We start from the raw sequence: 25,304 nt of genomic DNA, 5'->3' as shown, positions 1-25,304 counted from the left end.
TTCCTTTGCCAGCCTAGAAGTCCCATTTTGGCAGTAGATATTCTTGTCTCAGTTAAGATTTAGCTGGTGGGTCAAAATATATATTATTGTATCACTGAACATGTTTTTCAGATGGCCAGAAGTTGTCTTTCCACCTTGAGCAGATGTGGCTAGTGTGGTCAAGTTCTCGGACAAGGCATTTCAAACAAAAGTACCTTTCAAATCAATTTTCAGTGACAATGGTTCAGATTTGACCTGATGTGGTTAGGAATTTTCTTTGAAGGAATGGCATTAAACTCAAGTTCATATCCTTGTGTCATCATGCTGGGATACTTCAGCAAGAAGATAGAAAAACATTATGGATGGGATTAATCTCAGCCACTGGTAATTACTCATGGCCACATCCCAGTCCAATGGTTAGACTTGTTGCAAGCATTTCTCTCATCTCCTTTTGTGTATTTGATGTAACACCCTAGGTGGCAAGGTGGGTTCCTTAGCTTTCCCACTGAGCCACTGGAACGAGGTTACGATCTGCTGATGAGTCCTAATCAGGACAAAACAAGTCTTGGGTTGCTTGTGTTCCACTTCAGGTAGGACCTAGCCTGGCAATTCAGACTGAGCTGTTCCTGTTAGTGGACGGTCAAGACAGATTTGCATACGGCTGGGTCCAAACTGAGGCTTCATGGTAAGCAAAAAAACACATTTGGAATGCTACTTTAGTGATTGCCAGTCGTTAGAGTTGTTGTAAGCATTCTTCCCACAACCTTTTGTGTGTTTGATGCAATGCTCCAATTCGCAAGGGGTAACGAATACGTGGGTCCCTTATTCACTGAGTCACTGTAACCAATCTACGCCTGACTGATGAGCCTCAATCAGCATGAAATTGATTTTGGGTTGCTTGTAATCCAGTTGAAGGAAGGCCTCGACTGGCAGTTCAGGTTGAACTGTTCCTACTGGAGCAGAGTCTAGAGTGATTTGCATATGGCTGGGTCCAAACGGAGGTCCAAACTGAGGTGGTATGGTGAGCAATAGAACTCTGGGTTGGATTGCTACCCTGAGTGTTTGCCAATAGTTAGACTTGTTGCAAGCATTATTCCCATCATCCTTTTTTTGTGTTTGGAGCCACTAGAACTAAGATACACCCAAATGATGATCCCCAATCCAGGAAAAATGGATCTTGGTTTGTCCTGGTTCAGGGAGGACCTGACCTTGAGGTTCAGGCTGGACTATTCTTATTGGAGCAGGGTCAAGACTGATTTGCTTACGGCTGGGTCCAAACTGAGATGGCATGGTGAGCAAAAGAGCAATGGGTTGGAATGCTACCCAGAGTGATTGCCAGTGGTTAGACTTGTTGTAAGATTTCTATTCTTCCCATTGTCTTTTGTGTGTTTGAATGCTTCAAATGGGCCATAATGGTGTGCATATTGTCATTAAACAGAGTTTGGATTGCAAGAGTGATTTGATTCAACTGATTCAATTGATTTGGGCATTTCAAATGACCCCCACTGTTAATGGGTTCAGATTTTTAGGGGAGGGTAATCTATCACAAAAGATAATTTGTGTTGGATGGGGACAAGAGACAAAAAGATTGGTCACATACCAGAATCTGGGAAAACATTGGGCTTTCTCACACTGTGTACAAGGATTGCTATGAAAGGAGACATGGGGTCAGTGTAATGATGTTAGACTTAGGTGAGCGGGTGCAGATCAAGATGCCACACAAATGCTGTAAAGGTCTTGGCAGATTTTCTAATCCTGTGCAAGATGTGGAAGTCCTGAACATTTCTGCTAGATTGAGTGATGATACGGTTTGGCATTTCAGTAGGATGTCAAAATGTAAAGAACTCTCGAATGGCTGTGGGGACTGTATGAATGTTTCCTGTTCATTTGATCATGCATTTTTGATGAGGGTATGTCTTGCTAAAGGAGGTAATCATAGGATTTAGTTTCCTATTATAGACAATCCCTCTAGCTACACAACTACGAACTAATATACCTGCAATCCTTCTATTTTCTGTGCGGAAGGTGGTAGCAAGAATGAACATTTGACTAGAAAGGTCATGGACAAGCAAGATCAGAGTGTGCTAGGTCTTGTTCAGAAAGATCTGACCACTGATTAGCTTGTCAGAATACTTTTGATGACTTTGAGGACAATATGGCCCATATTTATACTTTTTGACGCAAAACTGCGCTAACGCAGTTTTGCGTCAAAAAAATTAGCACCGGCTAACGCCATTCTGAAGCGCCATGCGGGCGCCGTATTTAATCAATGACGTTAGCCGGCGTTAGCCGCCGGCGCTGCCTGGTGTGCATTGAAAAAAACGACGTACACCAGGCAGCGCCGGCGTAGGGGGATATGGGGCTTGGGCGTAAAAAAATGGGTCAAGTCAGGCTGAGGCAAATTTTTCGCCTCAACCCGATTTGCGTCATTTTTTTTCACTCCCAACCCCCATAGAAATGACTCCTGTCTTAGCAAAGACAGGAGTCATGCCCCCTTGCCCAATGGCCATACCCAGGGGACTTCTGTCCCCTGGGCATGGTCATTGGGCATAGTGGCATGTAGGGGGGCACAAATCAGGCCACCCTATGCCACAAAAATAAAATAAATAAAATGACTTACCTGAACTTACCTTAATGTCCCTGGGATGGGTCCCTCCAGCCTTGGGTGTCCTCCTGGGGTGGGCAAGGGTGACAGGGGGGGTCCCTGGGGCCATGGGAGGGCACCTCTGGGCTCCATCAGAGCCCACAGGTCCCTTAACGCCTGCCTTTTGCAGGCGCAAAAAAAGGCGCAAAAACGGCTGTATGTCATTTTTTTTGACCCGCCCACTCCCGGGCGTGAATTTTGCCCGGGAGTGTAAATACGGCGCACATGCCGCGGAGTCACTTTTTTAGACCGAAAACGCCTTCCTTGCATATAATTAACGCAAAGTAGGTGTCCACGCTAAAAAAGGACGCAAACTCCATGGACTTTGGCGCTAGACGCGTCTAACGCCAAAGTATAAATATGGAGTTCGTTTTGCGTCGGAATTGCGTCAAAAAAACGACGCAATTCCGGCGCAAACGGAGTATAAATATGCCCTTATGTATCTTGGTGGTATTGCTACTCTCTCGCAATGACAACGAAGTATCAATACCACCAGGATAATGACCCGCCACCTGCCTGATTTTGATGCGGATAGACCATGGGTTTAATCACTGTGGAGACTATTGTGTCTAAATGATAATTAAACCCCTCTGATGCCCCTGAAGAGTAAGGGCCATCAGAGACAGATCTGTAATTCCACCCACCTAAGTTAGATGGATGGAATTACAGGTCAGTTTCAATGCCCATCATTGCCAGGAAAACCCTGGTGGTAAGGGGCAGAGAAATTTGCTAAATACTCCCCTCACTATGGGCCAGGAAAATCATGGCTGTAAAGGGCAGAGAAAGCATGGTGAGGGGAGACTTTTCAATTTTATTTTCAAAAAGAAATTCTTGTCCAGCATTTTCTTTCTGAAAATAAAAAAATGAAAACTGTTTGGTGCAGGGCTCAGTTATGTTGACAGAGCCCTGCACCAAACAGCAAAACGCATTGACAGGAACTGCCATGACGGGGGTTCCTGTTAATGCTGTATGAATGACTGCTAGATTGGTGGTCATCTATGAATCTGGCAGGTGGTCCCTCCACCAGGACGGGGGAGTAATGTACTGCATTGCTGTGGCTTGCCTGCCAGGAATTTAATGGCCCCTTAGTGCTTAGCTAAGGTACTATGTTTTGTTTCCTACTACATTGCCTAGTGCTCTGGTTTCTCCTGTGCTAATTTTTGTAAGTCTTTTTTTCTTTTAATAGCTTCTTGTTTTTTGGGGGGTTGGTAGGGTGAAGCTGTGAGGTGTTGCTATGTACTATATTGTGATGGTGCCTTGCATTGTGATGACATTCACTGTTCTGATTCTATATTCTCCCCTGAGTTTGATGTTTTGTAACATTCCAATTGTGGAAGTTGTCCTCCTGGACTCTCACCTAGAGTTATTTTAACCTATCCCAGTATCTCCTCCTCCTCTTCTTAATCCATCTTAAGAACGTCTCCCCCTTACCATTCAAAGCCACCATGACACCCACTCACACCTGGTTGTTTGCCATCGCCAACACCACCAGTATACATATCCCACTGAATCTCCAGATGCTCTGATGCCTTCTTCTATGACCTTGGCTCCCTCTGTGTCAGTAGGTTATTCCTAGGCCACCTAAATTCTGACCAGGTGCTACTCCCTGCTGCTGGTCTCACATGCAATCTTGTCCTCATGTTTTCTTTGAAGTCGCTCTAAAGTTGGAAGGAGCTGTGGTCCTATATGAAAAGATAGCGATCTGAACCTGTTTTTCGTCAGGGTCTCACCAGCTGGTTTCCAAACCCAATTTCCCTTGCCCCTTAATTCTTTCCAATGCCCACTTCTCTAACTGTCACTAACCAGAAGCCGTAGCAAGCAGACCACCATCGCCATCTCCTTAACACTATCCTCATCAAAGTGTAAATCCTCTGTTAGACCTGTCAGCCTTGGGGTGGTTTTCTCCCAAACTTTCTGCCTTACTCCTCCATATTTTTCTGGTCTTATTTGTTTGGCCTTCGCACTCTGTGCAATTTACCACTGCTAACCAGTGCGAATGCTAAAATGTGGGTGTTCACACCTTAAACATGGTAACATTGGCTTATTCCCCTAATTGCCATATTTAATTTACTTCTAAGTCCCTAGTATAGTGGCACTAAATGTACCCAGGGCCTGTAAATTGAATGGTACTAGTGGGCCTATTGCACTTGTTGTGCCACCCCCTTACATAGCCTTGAAACCTGTCTGAGGCCTGCCATTGCAGCCTTTGTGTGTACTTTTAAACTGCTATTTCAATATGGCAACATAAACCTTTGCCGGGCCCACCCCTAGGGTAGGTCCCAAACAGCCCACAGGGCAGAATGTATTTAAAAGGTATGAGGTGGACTTTTAAGTTTCACATATCCTGAAAGTAAAAATCTCTTAAAGTCCTTTTTCATTAATATAAGTCCTACCTCTTCCATAGGATAACATTGGAGTTACATTATTACACTTCATAAGGATATCTTCCAATTAAACAATTCATGGATGGCGTCTTTTGAATTGTAATGAAAAATCCTCTTTTATGGTAAAGTCAGATTTTGAATTACGATTTTGAAAATCACAAGTTGGCATTTTCCTGCCATAGCCATTTTGTGCCTACAGCATGTCTCAGAGTCATAGGCATGACTGTAGTTGGCAGTTCATCTTTGTGCAGACAGCAACACCCAACAGAGAGATTAAATGTGCCTGGATGGCCCATCACTGGAAGGATAGCAGGGCGGACCTGGGCACAGCCCTAAGTACACCTGAATAGGCTACATCCTGCTTTCACACAGAGGATTGCATGCCCCCTGTAGCTAGTCTGGAGCCAGGGCAGGGTAGGTAGGAAACCGGAGCACTTTAAAGGGAACCCTCTAGATGTTTCTCCCACTTCAAAGAAGGAACCATGTTGTAGTTTGCATCTTTTGTAATGTGGGAAGTGACACAGAATGTAGCAGATGTCAGGTAGTGACCTAGTAAAGTTCCTTTGTCCAGCATTCTGTGTGTTGACAGTTGCTGTGGCAGAGGAACCGAGGAGACTTGTTTCCTGTATGTGCTGAGCTGACTTATTAAAGAAGCTTGTAACACGTTCATGCTACCTACTTTGTATTGTGTGTTCATAGGAAAGGATACATACAACACACCAGGTGTAAATTCTTCAGGACACTTCTGGACCTGTGGAAGGTTCTGACAGGAAAAAGGACTGCTGTGCTGCTCAAAGGACTGCCACTCTGTTGGACTGCCTTGCTGAAGGACTACTGCCTGCTGTACTAACCTGCTGCCCTCTTGCCTGGATGAGAAGGACTTGACCTGCAACCTGTACCCAGGACCACTAGAGTGACTCTAAGGGCTAGTCTTTTGTAACCACTACCTGGACTCTGCAATTGTGAATTCTACCCTGCCAAGTGATGCCACCCCCATCCTAGGCCCTTGTAGGTGGGCCTGAAGGTGCTCTGCCAGCCCATCTGTGGATCCAATGGAACCAATGCATCTCCTTTGCTTATGACGCAAACTGGAGCAGAACCGGCACATCACCTCTGCTGCAAGAAATCTTCCAGCGCATGGACTTCGCATTGACCTTGCATCCGTCAGCCTTATTAAATCTGCTGCTGGGCAACGCATCCCTGATGCAGGCCCTTGCTTTGCAAACCTCTTGTTGATGGCACGACTTCACATCACAAGCCTCACAGTTTCTTCTGAACCAGTCGGTGACCAACGCATCCTCAACACAAGACTCTGCAACACAAGCACCCCTTGTAAACAGCCTCTTCAAAAGTGGTGTAGGAACGAACATCGCGACCCTCCAGCTTCTCGGAACTGATGCTGCGTGGTGCGTCCCTGACCCGGACTCGCATCACACAGGCTACACAACTCATCTTAGACATGGGACCTTGCAACACTCTGCAACCAGGACTTAAGGTATTCATGTCCAACAGGCCTAAATGCGTTCCTGTAGCTGGCCACATTCCATCATGCTCGGCCTGTACTTGTGACTATGTCCCGGTCTCACATGACCAGATAACCATAGTTGGTGCTTTGTGTGTTTTGGTGCTATTTTCACCTAAATCTTCAAAATTGCACATTTCTTGTTCTACTAATTGAATGTTTGCGGTTTTGGTTTTTATTACAATATACTCTATTTTTCTAATCTGGTGTGGGGCTCTTTTTGTGTGATGTTTTCATTTTATTACTGGCTGAAGTGTTGCATAAATACTTTTGACATTGTTTTTCAGTTATGCCTGTCTACTCTCTGCCAAGCTACCAGAGGGTTGAGCACAGGTTAATTTGAGGTTTGCTTGTAGCTTCACCCCGACAAGGATTGTGATTCCTGCTTGAGTAGGGTTACACAGCTCTCAACAAGCAACCCAATTTCTTACACCCTCCGACTCCCTTACATCCCCTTTGGCAAAATAAGCTTCTGCTTATATTGCAGCCTCTGATGCCTCCAATAATGACAAATCATCATTGCTACCCTCCTTATCATCCTCTAATACTTTATTTGCATGCCAGAAGACTTTAGAACCTAGTGCACCCTTTGCCTGCTGTTTAGTGCACTTTCTTTTAATAGACAGTGTCACTCTGTTGTGCCTTCTTTCCCATAGTTTCATTTCAAGAGAGCAGGACAGCGTGCTTTTGGCACCACTTTTTGGACAGCTGCTTACATGCTGCCTGCGCCACAAGGTGCTGAGGTAGCCTGCCTCCTCCCAGCCTGCCTCTCCCACGTGCGCTCACTTTAACACCAGCTCCCATTCCCCTCCACAGGTGAGCATTGTGCCTTCATTTTTTACCACCCTTCACTCCTATCACAGTTTCTCACCTACTCTTCCGTTCTACAACACAGAGGAAAGCAAGCCAGAACCATAGCTGCCTACCCTTCTGCCGCTTTCCTCGCCAGTCACTCAAACCCAACCAAAGCCCGGGACTATCAATCCCTTCTATCCACAGGGACAACTCCCCCCACCTAATTAAGTCTTGCCGCCCAACCAAATATTCAACGTTTCCCTTACTATGTCCGATAATATTTGCAAACTATATAACCTCACCAAGTTTAAATAACTTTGTATGCTCTGCCATCTAAGGCCCAGTTCAAAAAGACTTCTTCCGAGGACCACAGCACCAGTGGCGGCTGATGTTCAAGGGCTAAGGGGCTGCGCCCCTAGCCTTTTCTGGCCTCTCTAGGGAAGCATAAAATTAATTACATGATGAAAGTAAAACATTTTCTGCACAACATTTGCGGAGTGAAAGTTGTGCACTTTGAAAAGCCCCACTGCGCCTGCATCAGTATGTGGCTGAAAGCTGCACAGTAGGGCTGACAGGGCTCAAAGTCCTTACGTTTTCTCAGAAAGCAGTGACTCCCTGGCTTATCTCCTCCTCCTCCAGAAGCCCTGATTGTAAACAGCCTGGAGCGTTTTTTTTTTCAGCCCGGGTTTCTGAAAACTTCATGTCACTGGATATTATTCTCCACCCTTTCCTATTTACTCAAATGGTGGGGTGTGATCAGAAGGGTCTAGTACCAGAGGTCACATTTTATTAAAAGAATGTGGCATTGCGCAAAGAAAATCCCCAGTCTGTGGCAGAGAAATTGAATAAATACAATAAATAACTCCATCCAGGGCTCTCTGGGAGACAGGAGTGTGACCTGAAGACCTCAAGTCATAAATATGCCAAAGACAACCCTGCACACAAGTAAGTTGGAGCTCTATCTTTTTTACAGACAATAAGAAAAGAGTCTGTTCTCTCAGCTCTCCTCTCCTTTCACTGCCTCTGTAGGTGATTTCGTCTCTCAAAGGCAGTAACGGTTACAGTAATTTATCATGGCTAGTTATTGTTTTAGTTCTTCTGCAGACTAATGACGTGATATGTCATATTAAACATGTAATCTGCAGCTCAAATAAACGTGTACCTTTTATCACTGAAACTGCTGGATACTGGATGGGTGAGGCAATGTGTGTTTGTTTGAATGTGTTTGCAGGGCTTGACAGAGTGGCTGAGAAAATGTTGGTGTCTGTGTATAAGACTTGTGTGAATGGCAGTGGATGACAATGTGGATGAGTAAATGGGTAGGTGACCAAAGGCAGTGGGTGAGTAGGTGAATGGAAATATGTGGGTAGTGAGGCTCTCTCACAAGGTGCAATTCCGTCTTGTATTTGTGCCCCACCACTGCTTTCAGTCACCAGCCACCACTGCACAGCACTCATGAAAAGAGGTCACTATCACCTCCTGTCCCTGCCAAACTGCCACCCTAGTCCCGCCCCCAAAACAAAACACCCTATCCCTGTGCTACTAGTCCTCCTCTCGTATGTGTTCTTATAGCTCACACTCCTACGCCAGGTCCTGCGATGACACTGAGAGGCCTATTTATGTAAGAGTTCCGTCTCCCTTGCGCTATGCAATGGGGCACAAGAGTGCTGCAACTCTTAAGTTAGATGTATCAAACCATGCAAGACCTCTTTGCTTGGCCTTGTGTGGCTTAATAAATCTAGAGTAATGCAACGCAGCACAAATCGCTGCGTTTTGTTACTCTGCCCTGGGAAGGTGTTCTTTGGGTGGAGAGCATGGATGTTCCCAGGCATCCACCCATTGATTTTAAATATCTTTATTTCTCCTTATTACTTCCTCTTTCTATTTGTGCAGTATTCTGCAGCATAAATAGCAAGAGGAAAATGCCTCAGAGGATTGTTTTTGTGCCGGAACATGTCCTTTCCTGCACAAAAACAATCCTGCACCATGGTGCTAGGGTGCCTGCATTGGCACTAGGCAGAGCACTGTGCCGCAACGCAGGGAAAAGACAGGAATGCGCCTTATTATGTTCAATACAACACATTCCTGCCCTTTCCCTATCACGCAGCGCAGCGACCAGCTGAGCTGCATGCTTTTTTAATAAATATGCCCCTGACTTCCTAGTTAGTGCTTCCTGGGAGATATCAAATTGTCCCATGTTGAGGGCGAGAGGTGCTTATCTTAATGAATTGTACTTAGCACACTGCTCATCCTAGTTTGGGATTTCTCATTATGATGCTATCAATACAAGTAAAAGAATTCAAAGAAACAGCCAGCAATTAATGGGCCACGCACAGCAGACTTGGACAACTTCAGATTAGAGGTGTGTGATTTTTTTTTCCCTCAGAGTTTTCTGAAATTCCTGGTCTTTGTCTTCAATCTATCTAGCATGAAATTGTACAGGAGTGGGCTCATCAGTCAAACTAACGTCATTACAAATAACTAAAGCAATCCAATTGTCCTGATTCTGTTGCATGAAAAAGTGGGTTACTATTTGAAGACTTGAATTTAAAGTGAACTTCATATAGCTCATCTGAACGGTAGTTGAAGCAGCAGTCATTGGCTAATAGAAAAATAGTCAAATGTGGACCCTCAGTTCATTAAAAGAATATCTTTGAATAAACATCATAATAAAACAAAAACATAAAGGGAGGGAGACACTTCTAACTTTCAGGACCCACATTATTGATATATGATCTACTATCACTCTGAGAAGAAACAGGCCAAAGCGGAGTCTGAAAACACCTAATAATCCACCCATTCTTTGAAAAGCAAAAAAAAACACTAAGGGGCAGATTTAAGAGCGCCTCCTTGTGCCACATTAGCGTCATTATTTTTTACGCTGATTTGGCCTAACGAAGCCAAGGCCCGTATTTATACTTTCTTTGCGCCGCATTTGCGTCGTTTTTTGATGCAAAAACGGCGCAAACTTGCAAAATGCCATTGTATTTTGTAGGTTTGCGCCGTTTTGCGTCAAAAAGTGGCGCAAATGCGGCGCTAAAAAAAGTATAAATACGGGCCCAAATTTACAAAGTGGAGCAATGCAAGCATTGTGCCACTTTGTAATCCTTTGTGATACACTATGCCTGCACCGTTAGGGGGCTGAAAAATGGTGCAAAGAAATCTAGGAGATTTCTTTGCGTCATTTTTTTGGGCACTTTCAGAGCATGCTCAGAGCAGGCGTTAAAAGGAGGCATGCCATTGCTAACAATGGGCCTCAATGGGCTTTGCAGGATTAGCGTCAACATTTTTTACGCTAATCCTGCAAACCTCCGAACTAGTGTGAAAGATTTTGATGCTAGTTCCCCTAACTACCGCCATTGTGCACCGTATCTTAGAGGGCGCTAAGGGGCGCAATAAAATTGGAACTGCACTTTTCCTAAATCAGGTCCTAAGGGCCTCATTCACAAAGGTAAACTTACACGAAAGTGTACATTTACGATTGTTTGCTCTCCACAAAGGGGGTTATGAGAAGTATCTTTAGGAGGGCGGAGCCTCCACTCATAAAAAGACCTATCTTTCCTGTGCGGGGATTCCGCCTTCGTAAAGATACTACTCATAAATCCCTTTGTGAATAGCAAACAATATAAACTTACACGAAAGTGTAAATTTAGCTTTTTGTGAATAAAGCCCCGAGTGTACATTATCCATTCCATGAAATCCAAAGAGATCGAAGTTACTCGAATAAAGTAGAGTTAATTTCCTACATGGATAGTCAGACACAAGGAGGAATGGAGCGATTGCTCCTTTTTTTGTTTCTTAGATACTGTACTGATGTTCAGTTCCTGAAAATGTCCTATTTCCCCTTCTGCCCCCTCAGTATTCAGCCATTGTTCATGTGCAAGTGTTCTGTGAGCCTGACGCTTTCGCCTACAGTGTCTTCAGACAAATGGCGAGACGGAGGCGTAGTGAGAGAATGCTGTGTAGATAAAAAAGAACAATGCGCCAGGTGAGTCCTGGGGGAGCGACATTTCAGAAGCAAAAGCAATCTTTTCAAACGCGATGATCACCTCGTAACATCCTCACAGAAAGACGGAAGAACATGCGAAGTCTCTAAGGGGGATACCTGCAAGTAGCTCGGTTACAGGTCAGATCATACCCACAATCCTTCATATCCTGAATGAAAGAAAAAAAACGTTGTGTAAAAGGATATGGACAGGTAAGTCCTCGGGGGATGCTCCGTGCTTCGGAGGAGGAATTTCCTTTTTGCTCATCCCAGTGTCAAGCGAAAGAAGCTTTCTGGGTCGTAAATGTCCCCATTACTACTGGCGCATTGAGTCGGGAGGCTGGGACCACAATGCTCCACCCTTCAACCACAAACTCAAACAGACAACAGGAGACCTCTTAAATGGCAAAGAAAAGGCTAGTCTTTGAAAGTAGCACATGGGCAGAGAGGGCAGTGAATAGTGTGTGATTGCGCCAAGGGTCAGAGCGCTTCAAATCATCTACTGATGTTGACCATAGGAAGGTCTGTAGTGCAGTGATAGGATGCGTTAAAATTAAGCTTGATTTAAGAAAATTGAGAAACAAGTGTCTGGGGGTGGCAACAAAGATTCAACAGAATACACAGCAAGAGCACAGAAATTATGAAGAACAGTGTTGGATGGCAGGCAGGCACAACATTTTGGAAGTCTGCAGTTGAAGAACCAATAAGCTTATGTTATAAATTAGGTGACACATTTGCCACATACATAATCACCTGATAGAAGATGCAACCATTCCAGCTCAATGGCTACAATGTCATCTTAAATTGGAACTTTACATGACAAACATTCATTTTGAGGATGATGCATTCAGACCATTAAAAATTGCTTATCTTGCACCGGGTTTCTTGCCTTTAGCATCGCTCAGTGCTGTAGAAAAGTGAGACATAGCAACAATCCTGTAAAAGTCCAACGTTTGGCATGCCCCCAAATCCTGACTCTGCCTGTCAAGTTAGCCCATGCTATAGGCCTCTGATATTCATTTTCTACCGCAAATGCACCATTTTAGGGGTGTCAAAAAGCATCAATCCTGGGCAACACCATAATGTGGCCAAAGTGGCCCCAAAGATGCCACCTTCGGTATCCACATGCCAGTCACAATTTTACAATATCAGAAGAGTCCCTTATAGGCGTCCCTTATGGACGCATGAACACCGTGAACATGATCTATGCAGAACTGCCTCCAGGGGGACTGCATTTGCTTACATGGTGCCTAGGAGGGAGGTGCTGTCACGTAGAACGAATCTTGCACAATTTTAGAAGCATGCATACCCTTGGAGCTGCTAGATAGGAGTATTGTGAGTACATGTAATTAAACAACCCTAAACAAGCAGAAAAGTAGGACTAATCCGGAGACCCCGCCCTAGCACCAGCCAGCATTAGCCAGACTAATCAAATGCCAGTCTACCCATAATCCTGGGAGACTCTGTAACCCTCCAAAGTCAAGCCTAGATTGCATTCTCTGGCTCTTTACCATGGCTACCTCCTCCAGCACTTGACTGGGCCATGAGTGCTCCGAGGGTAGTGCAGTTAGCGATGGTGGATGCTAAGAGATGGCCACTAAATTAAGAGCAGCTGAGAATGCATATATATCAAAGTACCTTTGAATCAGTGAGTACAGTATTACAAAGAAGGTATATGCATCTGTGCTTCCTGCCCACACTACTTTTAAGTATCACCTACTGACATTTAAAAGCTGTATGTTGTCAAAGACCTTTTGTGGACAACCCCAATTATTTTACAGCAGGCTTTGGGTCAGTCCATCCCTTACCATTTCTTGGCTTTGTTGTCAATCTTATTTGTTTTGCTTCTTATTTGATGATCTTTGTTCTTCTTCTGGAGTTTGTCTCTCCCCGGAGAATAGCTTCTTTGTATCCTTCAAGTCCTTAAATTCAGGCAATTGCTTTTTTTCTTTTTCGTTTAGTACTCTGGGAGAGTGCATTTGTTTTATGGTTCTGTTCCTGACGTGTTGCTTCCCCACTCATCTCACCATTGTCTGTTGCTTTCCCCAGCCAGCCCAGTCACTCTTTTTAGTCTTAACACTCTCTCCCACCTCCTCTGTTGCGCCCTCACGAATCAGCCACTTATTGCCATTTAATTAAAATCCCCAACCTCTCACCCCTCCTGCTCCACTATTACTCCTTCTCTCCCTGTGGTGATCTTTTTTTAATTAATATTTATTTAGTTATGCTTTTTGAGGGCCTAACAGCTGTACTTTGCTACCAGACCATTTCTTTCTCTTCAAAAAAGAGAATTTTCACATTCTTTTTATAATTTCTAATTAAAACAAAACGAAAACGGTCTCTGTGTCATGATACATGCGCTCATGCTTGTGATATGTCATCATGCTAGGCCACTGAATGTGATGACGCATATGGGTGTATGCGCCACCAGCCATGCATGTGTAGGTATCATTGCACTATTTTTCTTGCTGATGCTCTGCAGCATCGCAAGAACTTTTTTTTTCATTTTTTAATCCCGAATATCATTGGCAAAAAGCACTTGCAAAGACAGTAGCTCTGCATTGGCAACACCAAATGTAAGATTTATTAGTTCTGCAAATGCTTGTTTCAAATTGATTCTACTCATTTGCAGGTCTCGTCTATAGGCAGCTTTAGCTGCATGTTGTCGAAGACCTAGGCCCATATTTATACTTTTTTAGTGCCGCATTTGCGTAGTTTTTTGGCACAAAATTGACGCAAACTTACAAAATACAATTGTATTTTAGAAGTTTGCGCTGCTTTTGCGTCATAAAATGACGCAAATGCGGAGCTAAAAAAGTATAAATATGGGTCCTAGTGTCTCTAACACATTAAAATACATATCGATAGAGGGCTTTAGGTCAGCCCCTTGCTCTTGATTTGATGGCTTCCATGTCTCTTTACCTTTTCAGCTTCCTATTCATTGCTTTCCGCCCTATACTTTGTTCTGCCTTTCTTTTCTATCTTCTAATTGGATGATTTGTGTCTTTCTCCTGGACACATTCAGGGATCTACCTTGTTCTTTTTCTAATAGCACTGACTCTGGACAGCTCCTTTTTGTAAACATCCTTCCATGCACCTTTTTCTTTTACATTTACTGCTGCAAGATGGGCATCTGGCATCTTTGAAGGGTACATTAAAAAAAACAGATAAAGGCCGACTAATCATGATGTCCCCGCACATATACATCATCACTCTGGGGACCCTTTAACATCTTGACACATACTCATGCCTGTGTGATGAACATGCATGCACATACATGTTTATATATTTTATTATTTGGTGAGGCGACAAACATCAGCTTAGCCAATGCTTGCTTACATACTAAGGTTCTCCAATGCTTAAAGCTCAAGGTGTAAACCAATTGCCTTATGCCTGGCGCCCAACACCTCTACCTACTCTTTATGTAGACCTGTTCATCTATCCTGTTTTTGCCTTTATAATCCTCTTGACTTCTGGAAAACATTTTAGTTCTGGCATAAGCCAATACCTTTTTTACCAAAATATGTATAATACACTTAAATGTATGGGCTTTTAGCCACCTCCCATTAGCCAATGGTCTGTTGTTGTGCAAAGTGTGAAAGACACAACAACAGATCAATGGGGTTTCAGCCAGACTTCATCCATTATCCTGTAGTTGGTGTCATTCACAATGTTCTTCCGCTCACTCCAGCATTCATTAAGGGGCAATGTACCAGCCCACTGCAGCCATTGGCTGACTTTACTATGAGTTACAGCATGTTATCCTTTCACAAGGAACACACCCATACAAAAAGTAGTTCCCTTCAGTGCCAGGGAGTACTATGGTAATGTGTGATTTGTTTGAGACCAGAATTTTTTTTTTACTTGTAGCAAATGTTTTTTTAGATCAACGAGGGCCCGGCATATTTCCAAAGAATAAAGTTTTGCACAAGCCATGACAACACAAAACGTTGGCGGCGAACGTAAGACCTATTGGCTTTGACAATGCTTCTGCACTGATTTAAGTCAATTCAGTTTTATAAAGTGTTCGAATAGCAACAGCTTTCTTAACAGTGCAGCCAGGATTTTGCAAATTATCTATTCCTAACGGGTTACATCTCCCTGATTAATTTAAAGAAGGCTTCTCCTAGGATACATAAATTGCCTTCAATTGCATAGTATTCCAAACAAAGTAGGCCAGTGGTAATTCTTAGTACGCAGTCTTTTGGAGATGGCCAAATACTGGGCTACTAGTAGCTCGTATAATTTCTTGAGTTTCCTCAGCCAATACAACCTGAAGCTTTCTTCCATGAGACAGTTGCTTAAGCAGAAGTGTATGACGAGAATTGTGAAAAATGGACGCATGCCACGTGCACTGCAGTAGCAAGGTCAATGCCCAATTTACCGAAACTGGACAGTCACGATGGAAAAAACACACAACATCGTTTATACTTGCCACAAGATGGTGAGAATGAAGATCTGGCGATGAAAATCTTCACGAGGTCCGATTTTCACACTGCGACCAGCTTTGTGTGGCATGCATAAAGCCTGCAGTTCTCATGGGAATTATGCATTTTACACGAAAAATCTCTACAACTACGACTGCCTCTACTAAAGAATATTTTCCATGCCATATAGATGAACCAAGAACGCCAGATAATTTGAGCCAGTCTAGCTAAATAGTTCCAGACGTTCTGCACCAAACAGATGTCGTACCTTGGAGAACACCTATCTGGTAACCCCCGTTGTTGCAAATGCTGCGAAACGAGTACAGTGGGCAATGAGGTGCATTGGGGAAGGTATAAGCATTCGAAAATGCAGATAGTGTTGTAGGAAAGACATGCAAAGTCTCTGCTCTGTGGGTTGCTAACATATCACATGCTACCGGTGATAGAATAAAGCAGTGGTCCTCAACCAATGGTCCAGGGACCGCTGGGGGTCCACGAAGCCTCTTCAAGGAGTCCGCGACTGCTTAAAAAATTGAATAATATTAGATTATTAAAGTGTATATAAATAAAGTTTCTAAATGTACAACTGATCATTTTAAAACATACTGTAAAGGTCAATGAATTTGAAATTGGGAGACTAAAAATTAAATCACTATCCTTAGATTGATTTGTGGAAGCACTGCAGGTGCATCAGACTGAAAATAGTATGGAAGATGTGTGGCTTCAATTGAATTCAGAAAAGCTCCAATATTTCTATTAAAATTATTTTTCATCTATATTTGTTTGCAAATTAAATAAAACGTGTTAGCATTTGTGTATGTGTTTTATGAGTGCGTGTTTCTTTATTTTTGTGTATTGTTTTGCATTTCAAATCATTGACAATATTTAGGCCGAGGTCTCTTGGCTTCCAGTAATGACTCAGTGGGGGGTCCCCGGATTCCAATAATGAGTCAGTGAGGGGCACCAGGTTCTAGAAATGATGAAGTGGGGGTCCACAGAAGTCTAAAGGTTGGGAACCACTGGAATAAACTATACGCTCTCTCCTAGTTAGTACTCATTCATGCATATGACAACTTTATGTTTTTTTTCATTGCTTTGTTGGCCATATAGCCCAATTTAGACTACTATGAGGAAGGAACCCTTCCTTACATTCCCTGACTGAAGCGCAGCAGTCACAGGCCCACAGATACAAAAAAGGTATTCCTGACTGTGATGCCATAGAGTGGGTCACGAGACTGAATAGTAGAGAATCTGTAGTACAAACCTAGCTCTACTGTACCACTGAGCTTCACCTAAGTGAGAAGAACAAAGTACATCATGGTGGCGGAGCAAATTGTGCTCTCACCACTAAAATTCACTATTAAAAATCTATAGATGAGAAGTTTTTACATGGAAAGGCCTCTCTGCCTTTGGAAGTAAGTAAATTGCGTAACCTTAAATAGTGAAATAGTAAGACCATTTATTTAAACTGCTTACAAATGTCAGAAGTACAAAATGAGGCCTCATAGAAATAAACTCTTTTGATTTTATTTTTAAATGTCCCTGGCAAAATATGTAAGGAATGTGTGTGCCAGTCACTAGCGAATTCACAAGGATGTGTCAATCTGTAAAACTCATGGGAGCAAATTTACTATTTTTTCACTTCAGCATCCAAAGTTGGTGGACAGTGTTGAGTAGAAGGGACAGAGGACAGCACCATTTTTAACACCTGTATTTCTCCTTTAGCCAAGGTGGTGGAACCTGGGGGTTTTAACATAGCATCATATGCTGAAGACACACAGCTGATGCTCTCCTTCCAGCAGGTAAATGAGGTGGTGGTAAGAAGAGTGCAATGATGTCTGAGTGCAGTAGCAAGTTTCATGAAGCAGAGCTGCTTAACGCAGAATTCCAACACGTCCAATTTTCTCTTTTTTGGCAATGCTGTTCTCCTGAGCTTCAGAGATGGTGGCCAAAGGAGCTTGGGATGCCTCCCATCCCCTACAACATGGTGAGGAACTTTGGGATAAAATTTGACCAAGAACTATCCTATAAACTGCGGAATCGAGCCATCACAGTGTTTTGTTTTGCACTACTAAAATCTTTGAAAAAGATCTTAACATTTCTTCTAGCTTACATATGTAAAACAATAGTGCATGCTTTAATAACCTCTAGATTAGATTACGTGAATTCCCTCTCTCTAGGGGTATCTGTTTGTCTCACCCGCAAGGTACAGGTGCTAAAGAATGTGACCACAAGCCTGTTTCTTTATCTGTCCAGACGGCAGTTGATTTCTCTTTGTCTGAGGAAACTTCATTGGCAGCCTGTGGAAAAAATAATCAAATTTAAATCCTTACTCATTACTTTTAGAGCTGTTCATAACAGGGGAAGTGCATACCTCAGGGCCAGGTTTCAGGAATATATCCATACCAGTTTGCATCGCTCGGCTAACTAGGGCCTTTTATCCATCCCCAGCATTTGTAGAGCTAGACAGAGAGGCTTCTCTTTCTCTTGTTTAGTAGCCAAACTATGGAATGATCTCCTGGTAGCACTGAGAATGTCCACTTCTGAAGACTCCTTCAAACAAGCATTTTCAATGCAACGGGGCTCACATTTGCTCGAGTTGGAGCTATTTGCATTGTAAACTCCTAACCTAACTTTTCTTGCTACACAAATTAAATGAAAAAAAACACAGCGCGATCACGCTATGTAAAATGCAGCGTGATCGCAGAAAGGTGCAGAATCTACAGGATACAGTGCTTTTCTAACCTCTCCCCCAGCGCTGGCACACACATTTCTGCCATGCACCAATGTAGGCACCCTTGAACCATGGAGCAAGGATGCCTGGTTGTGGGGATGATTGTTTTTGTGCAGGAAGAGATACCTTCCTGCACAAAAACAATCACAAGGTATGTTTTCCTCTTTCTGCAGCACACATAGAAAGAGGAAAAAAGGGGAATAAATAAAGATATTTCTCCCTGTTACGTCACTCTTACGCCACTCCGGAGGTGGCGAAGGAATCTGATGCATTCCCAGACTTGTAAATCTGGGAATGCCTCAAATTCCTTCGGGTTCCATGGGTATTACATGGGAACACCCATAGCAATACCCATGGAATGCCCTTTTCACGCAGTGTTATGCATAAAAAGGGGTCCATATTTACAAGGCCATGAAAAACCACACAAGATGGCTTTGCGTGGCATTGTAAATATGACCCAGAACACTGCGCCACTTGTGCGTAAAAAAAATATATGACACTCTGCGGGCACAGTGTGCCAATAGGGCCTCGTAAATGAGGCCAAAAGCGTCAATAAATTTCACCCCTGTTCTTGTATTTTGTGTTCCAGTTCTTGGATTAATTTCTACACAAAAACAGGGCGGCCTAAACGTTATGCTAAGTAAAAGTCAGTGAAGCAAGTCATTCTAATAAAGGGAAGCATGAGCCCTTGCTTAAAACTATATGTGCTCGCTATGTATACCACTGCAGAGGAATGTATACATAAGCGTGCTCTTTCATGTACCTCAAAAAAGACATGTAAAATTACATACATTTTATTAAAAATTGGAATATTCATGTATGTCACGATCTTTTGGAAAGTCACACAAGAAAGCAAAGATCTGTCACTTACTTTTTTGCTAGGGTAGCATGAATCAAAAAATATTTACATATGAATGTTTGATCAAAGTTCTGTAATTACATTCCTCATAGAAGCAGGCCCTATACCATTATTTCTGAAAACAACATCATGCGTACGCCTCCACTCCAGCTCATACGAGAGAACGGTACGTGTGTAAATGTAGTGATGGTTCGTGTCCCCAGTACTCACAGAGCCCAGGAGAGCGCATTTCCAGCCTAGCCCTCGCCAGTGGCATGTCCTTGTGCGCCAGAGGCAGAACAAAATTGTTCACTTTTGCAAAGGTTGCGTCTAAAATCAAAATGCCAGTTTAAGTGAGGTCTCCTGGCATGCCACTTATCAGAAAGGAAGCCGACACCTCGACTATTGATTCTTCAGAAAAAGATGTTTGGTTGCTGTCTGGTGGGAGTTGCCCCATCCGCAGGCTGCTTCTCACTAGTCTGTTCTGAAAGCATTAATAAGCATCACAAGGCCCTGTGAGGAGCTAGTCCCCTGCATAGATCGATACATGGCTGGTGCTCCTTTACTCAGGGGAAGTGGAGGAATACTTGAGTGAGTTCACTCTGGTCAGTCTCCTGCTAATACAAGAGGGGGTAGAAATGAAATGGCATGGGATTTTTCAAAAGATCCAGGGGCATATTTACAAGGCCCCTGTGGCACAATAATGCTGCCGGAGCATCACTTTTGTGCCCGCACATATTTACAAGGCCGCATAAAGCCACCTTGCATGGCTTTTCATGGACTTGTAAATATGGCCCCCTTTCACGCATAACTCTAAGTGAAAGGGGCATTCCATAGGTGTTACTGTGGGTGTTCCCATGTAAAGCATTCCCAGATTTACAAGGTTACATAAATTTGGAAATGCGTCAGATTGCAATGCCACCCCAGGGGTGGCTAAAAATGTTGCAACGAGGAGAAATACCTTTATTTATCATCGTTTTTTGCTCTTTCTATGTGTGCTGCATTCTGCCAATGCGGCACACATAGACGGAGAAAAATGCCATTAATGATTGTTTATGTGCAGGAAGTTGTCCCTTCCTGCACATAAACAATTATCCCTGCAATGCAGGCACCCTTGCACCATGGTGCACGTGTGCCTGCATTGGCGCTAGGCTGCCAATAGTGCAGCAGTGCAGAGGAAAGTACAGTTATGCGTTGTGGCACGGTACAACGCTGTGTCATTTTCTAGTAAATATGGGCCCCAGTTTCAACAACATTTTTATCAATTGTAACGAAATTTCTGACTGGCAATCAGAGTAGGAGCAGTGGACTGCATGAAGGAGAGGTCTTGTTATTCATGGAAAAACGAACCATGTGATAAGCACTTTTACCACTTTTAATGTGCATGGATTTCTTTGCTCTCACTAATGATTAAAATCCTATTAAAGTTATTGGGCAAGAGGTTCTGGCATACCTTCCATGCCCCTTTTAGGCCTGGTTTGATAATTAATATGATCAACAGAAAAAGAGCTTTAAGAATCACTACAGAGAGAGGAGCCTAGGCTCAGCCTACATCCTGATGCCCTTGAGCACAGCATTTAAATTGGCTGCTACTGAAAAAAGAGTTTTGCATGACACTTTTTGCTTAACCCCTTCGCTGCCAGGCCTTTTCCCCCTCCTGTGCCGAGCCTTTTTTTGGCTATTTGGAGCAGTTCGCGCTTAGGCCCTCATAACTTTTTGTTCACATAAGCTACCCATGCCAAATTTGCGTCCTTTTTTTCCAACATCCTAGGGATTCTAGAGGTACCCAGACTTTGTGGGTTCCCCAGAAGGAGGCCAAGAAATTAGCCAAAAAACAGTGAAAAATTCATTTTTTTAAAAAAAATTGGAAAAATGGGCTGCAGAAGAAGGCTTGTGGTTTTTTCCCTGAAAAGGGCATCAACAAAGGGTTTGCGGTGATAAAATCACCAGCTTCCCAGCTTTCAGGAACAGGCAGACTTGAATCAGAAAACCCAATTTTTCAACCCAATTTTGGCATTTTACTGGGACATACCCCATTTTTACGATTTTTTGTGCTTTCAGCCTCCTTCCAGTCAGTGACAGAAATGGGCATGAAACCAACGCTGGATCCCATAAACCGCAACATTTCTGAAAAGTAGACAAAATTCTGAATTCAGCAAGGGGTAATTTGTGTAGATCCTACAAGGGTTGCCTACAGAAAATAGCAACTGAAAAAGAAAAATATTGAAATTGAGGTGAAAAAAACATCAATTTTTCTCTAAGTTTTACTCTGTAACTTTTTCCTGCAATGTCAGATTTTCGAAAGCAATATACCGTTACGTCTGCTGGACTCTTCTGCTTGCGGGGATATATAGGGCTTGTAGGTTCATCAAGAACTCTAGGTACCCAGAGCCAATAAATGACATGCACCCTGCAGTGGGTTTTCATTCTATGCCGGGTATACAGCAATTCATTTGCTGAAATATAAAGAGTAAAAAATAGCTATCAAGAAAACCTTTGTATTTCCAAAATGGGCACAAGATAAGGTGTTGAGAAGCAGTGGTTATTTGCACATCTCTGAATTCCGGGGTGCCCATACTAGCATGTGAATTACAGGGCATTTCTCAAATAGACGTCTTTTTTACACACTGTCTTACATTTGGAAGGGAAAAATGTAGAGAAAGACAAGGGGCAATAACACTTGTTTTGCTATTCTATGTTCCCCCAAGTCTCCCGATAAAAATGATACCTCACTTGTGTGGGTAGGCCTAGCGCCCGCGACAGGAAACGCCCCAAAGCGCAACGTGGACACATCACAGAAAACAGACCTGTTTTTAGCAAAGTGCCTACCTGTAGATTTTGGCCTCTAGCTCAGCCGCCACCTAGGGAAACCTACCAAACCTGTGCATTTCTGAAAACTAGAGACCTAGGGGAATCCAAGATGGGGTGATTTGTGTGGCTCGGACCAGGTTCTGTTACCCAGAATCCTTTGCAAACCTCAAAATTTGGCTAAAAAAACACATGTTCCTCACATTTCTGTGGCAGAAAGTTCTGGAATCTGAGAGGAGCCACAAATTTCCTTCCACCCAGCGTTCCCCCACGTCTCCCGATAAAAATGATACCTCACTTGTGTGGGTAGGCCTAGCGCCCGCGACAGGAAACACCCCAAAGCGCAATGTGGACACATCACAGAAAACAGACCTGTTTTTAGCAAAGTGCCTACCTGTAGATTTTGGCCTCTAGCTCAGCCGCCACCTAGGGAAACCTACAAAACCTGTGCATTTCTGAAAACTAGAGACCTAGGGGAATCCAAGATGGGGTGATTTGTGTGGCTCGGACCAGGTTCTGTTACCCAGAATCCTTTGCAAAGCTCAAAAATTGGCTAAAAAAACACATGTTCCTCACATTTCTGTGGCAGAAAGTGCTGGAATCTGAGAGGAGCCACAAATGTCCTTCCACCCAGCGTTCCCCCTCGTCTCCCGATAAAAATGATACCTCACTTGTGTGGGTAGGCCTAGCGCCCGCGACAGGAAACGCCCCAAAGCGCAACGTGGACACATCACAGAAAACAGACCTGTTTTTAGCAAAGTGCCTACCTGTAGATTTTGGCCTCTAGCTCAGCCGCCACCTAGGGAAACCTACCAAACCTGTGCATTTCTGAAAACTAGAGACCTAGGGGAATCCAAGGAGGGGTGACTGGCGGGGCTCGGACCAGGTTCTGTTACCCAGAATCCTTTGCAAAGCTCAAAAATTGGCTAAAAAAACACATGTTCCTCACATTTCTGTGGCAGAAAGTTCTGGAATCTGGGAGGAGCCACAAATTTCCTTCCACCCAGTGTTCCCCCAAGTCTCCCGATAAAAATGATACCTCACTTGCGTGGGTAGGCCTAGCGCCCGCGACAGGAAACGCCCCAAAGCGCAACGTGGACACCACCAAAATTTTGGAAGAAAACAGAGGTGTTTTTTGCGAAGTGACTACCTGTAGATTTTGGCCTCTAGCTCAGCCGGCACCTAGGGAAACCTACCAAACCTGTACATTTCTGAAAACTAGAGACCTAGGGGAATCCAAGGAGGGGTGACTGGCGGGGCTCGGACTAGGTTCTGTTACCCAGAATATTTTGCAAAGCTCAAAAATTGGCTAAAAAAACACATGTTCCTCACATTTCTGTGGCAGAAAGTGCTGGAATCTGAGAGGAGCCACAAATGTCCTTCCACCCAGCGTTCCCCCACGTCTCCCGATAAAAATGATACCTCACTTGTGTGGGTAGGCCTAGCGCCCGCGACAGGAAACGCCCCAAAGCGCAACGTGGACACATCACAGAAAACAGACCTGTTTTTAGCAAAGTGCCTACCTGTAGATTTTGGCCTCTAGCTCAGCCGCCACCTAGGGAAACCTACCAAACCTGTGCATTTCTGAAAACTAGAGACCTAGGGGAATCCAAGGAGGGGTGACTGGCGGGGCTCGGACCAGGTTCTGTTACCCAGAATCCTTTGCAAAGCTCAAAAATTGGCTAAAAAAACACATGTTCCTCACATTTCTGTGGCAGAAAGTTCTGGAATCTGGGAGGAGCCACAAATTTCCTTCCACCCAGCGTTCCCCCAAGTCTCCCGATAAAAATGATACCTCACTTGCGTGGGTAGGCCTAGCGCCCGCGACAGGAAACGCCCCAAAGCGCAACGTGGACACCACCAAAATTTTGGAAGAAAACAGAGGTGTTTTTTGTGAAGTGACTACCTGTAGATTTTGGCCTCTAGCTCAGCCGGCACCTAGGGAAACCTACCAAACCTGTACATTTCTGAAAACTAGAGACCTAGGGGAATCCAAGGAGGGGTGACTGGCGGGGCTCGGACCAGGTTCTGTTACCCAGAATCCTTTGCAAAGCTCAAAAATTGGCTAAAAAAACACATGTTCCTCACATTTCTGTGGCAGAAAGTTCTGGAATCCGAGAGGAGCCACAAATTTCCTTCCACCCAGCGTTCCCCCACGTCTCCCGATAAAAATGATACCTCACTTGTGTGGGTAGGCCTAGCGCCCGCGACAGGAAACGCCCCAAAGCGCAACGTGGACACATCACAGAAAACAGACCTGTTTTTAGCAAAGTGCCTACCTGTAGATTTTGGCCTCTAGCTCAGCCGCCACCTAGGGAAACCTACCAAACCTGTGCATTTCTGAAAACTAGAGACCTAGGGGAATCCAAGGAGGGGTGACTGGCGGGGCTCGGACCAGGTTCTGTTACCCAGAATCCTTTGCAAAGCTCAAAAATTGGCTAAAAAAACACATGTTCCTCACATTTCTGTGGCAGAAAGTTCTGGAATCTGGGAGGAGCCACAAATTTCCTTCCACCCAGCGTTCCCCCAAGTCTCCCGATAAAAATGATACCTCACTTGCGTGGGTAGGCCTAGCGCCCGCGACAGGAAACGCCCCAAAGCGCAACGTGGACACCACCAAAATTTTGGAAGAAAACAGAGGTGTTTTTTGCGAAGTGACTACCTGTAGATTTTGGCCTCTAGCTCAGCCGGCACCTAGGGAAACCTACCAAACCTGTACATTTCTGAAAACTAGAGACCTAGGGGAATCCAAGGAGGGGTGACTGGCGGGGCTCGGATCAGGTTCTGTTACCCAGAATCCTTTGCAAAGCTCACAAATTGGCTAAAAAAACACATGTTCCTCACATTTCTGTGGCAGAAAGTTCTGGAATCCGAGAGGAGCCACAAATTTCCTTCCACCCAGCGTTCCCCCACGTCTCCCGATAAAAATGATACCTCACTTGTGTGGGTAGGCCTAGCGCCCGCGACAGGAAAAGCCCCAAAGCGCAACGTGGACACATCACAGAAAACAGACCTGTTTTTAGCAAAGTGCCTACCTGTAGATTTTGGCCTCTAGCTCAGCCGCCACCTAGGGAAACCTACCAAACCTGTGCATTTCTGAAAACTAGAGACCTAGGGGAATCCAAGGAGGGGTGACTGGCGGGGCTCGGACCAGGTTCTGTTACCCAGAATCCTTTGCAAAGCTCAAA

This window comes from Pleurodeles waltl, chromosome 7, assembly GCF_031143425.1.
Source record: "Pleurodeles waltl isolate 20211129_DDA chromosome 7, aPleWal1.hap1.20221129, whole genome shotgun sequence".
Lineage (NCBI taxonomy): Eukaryota > Metazoa > Chordata > Amphibia > Caudata > Salamandridae > Pleurodeles > Pleurodeles waltl.
The sequence above is the reverse complement of the archived record's forward strand: the minus strand, read 5'-3'. Positions refer to the sequence as shown.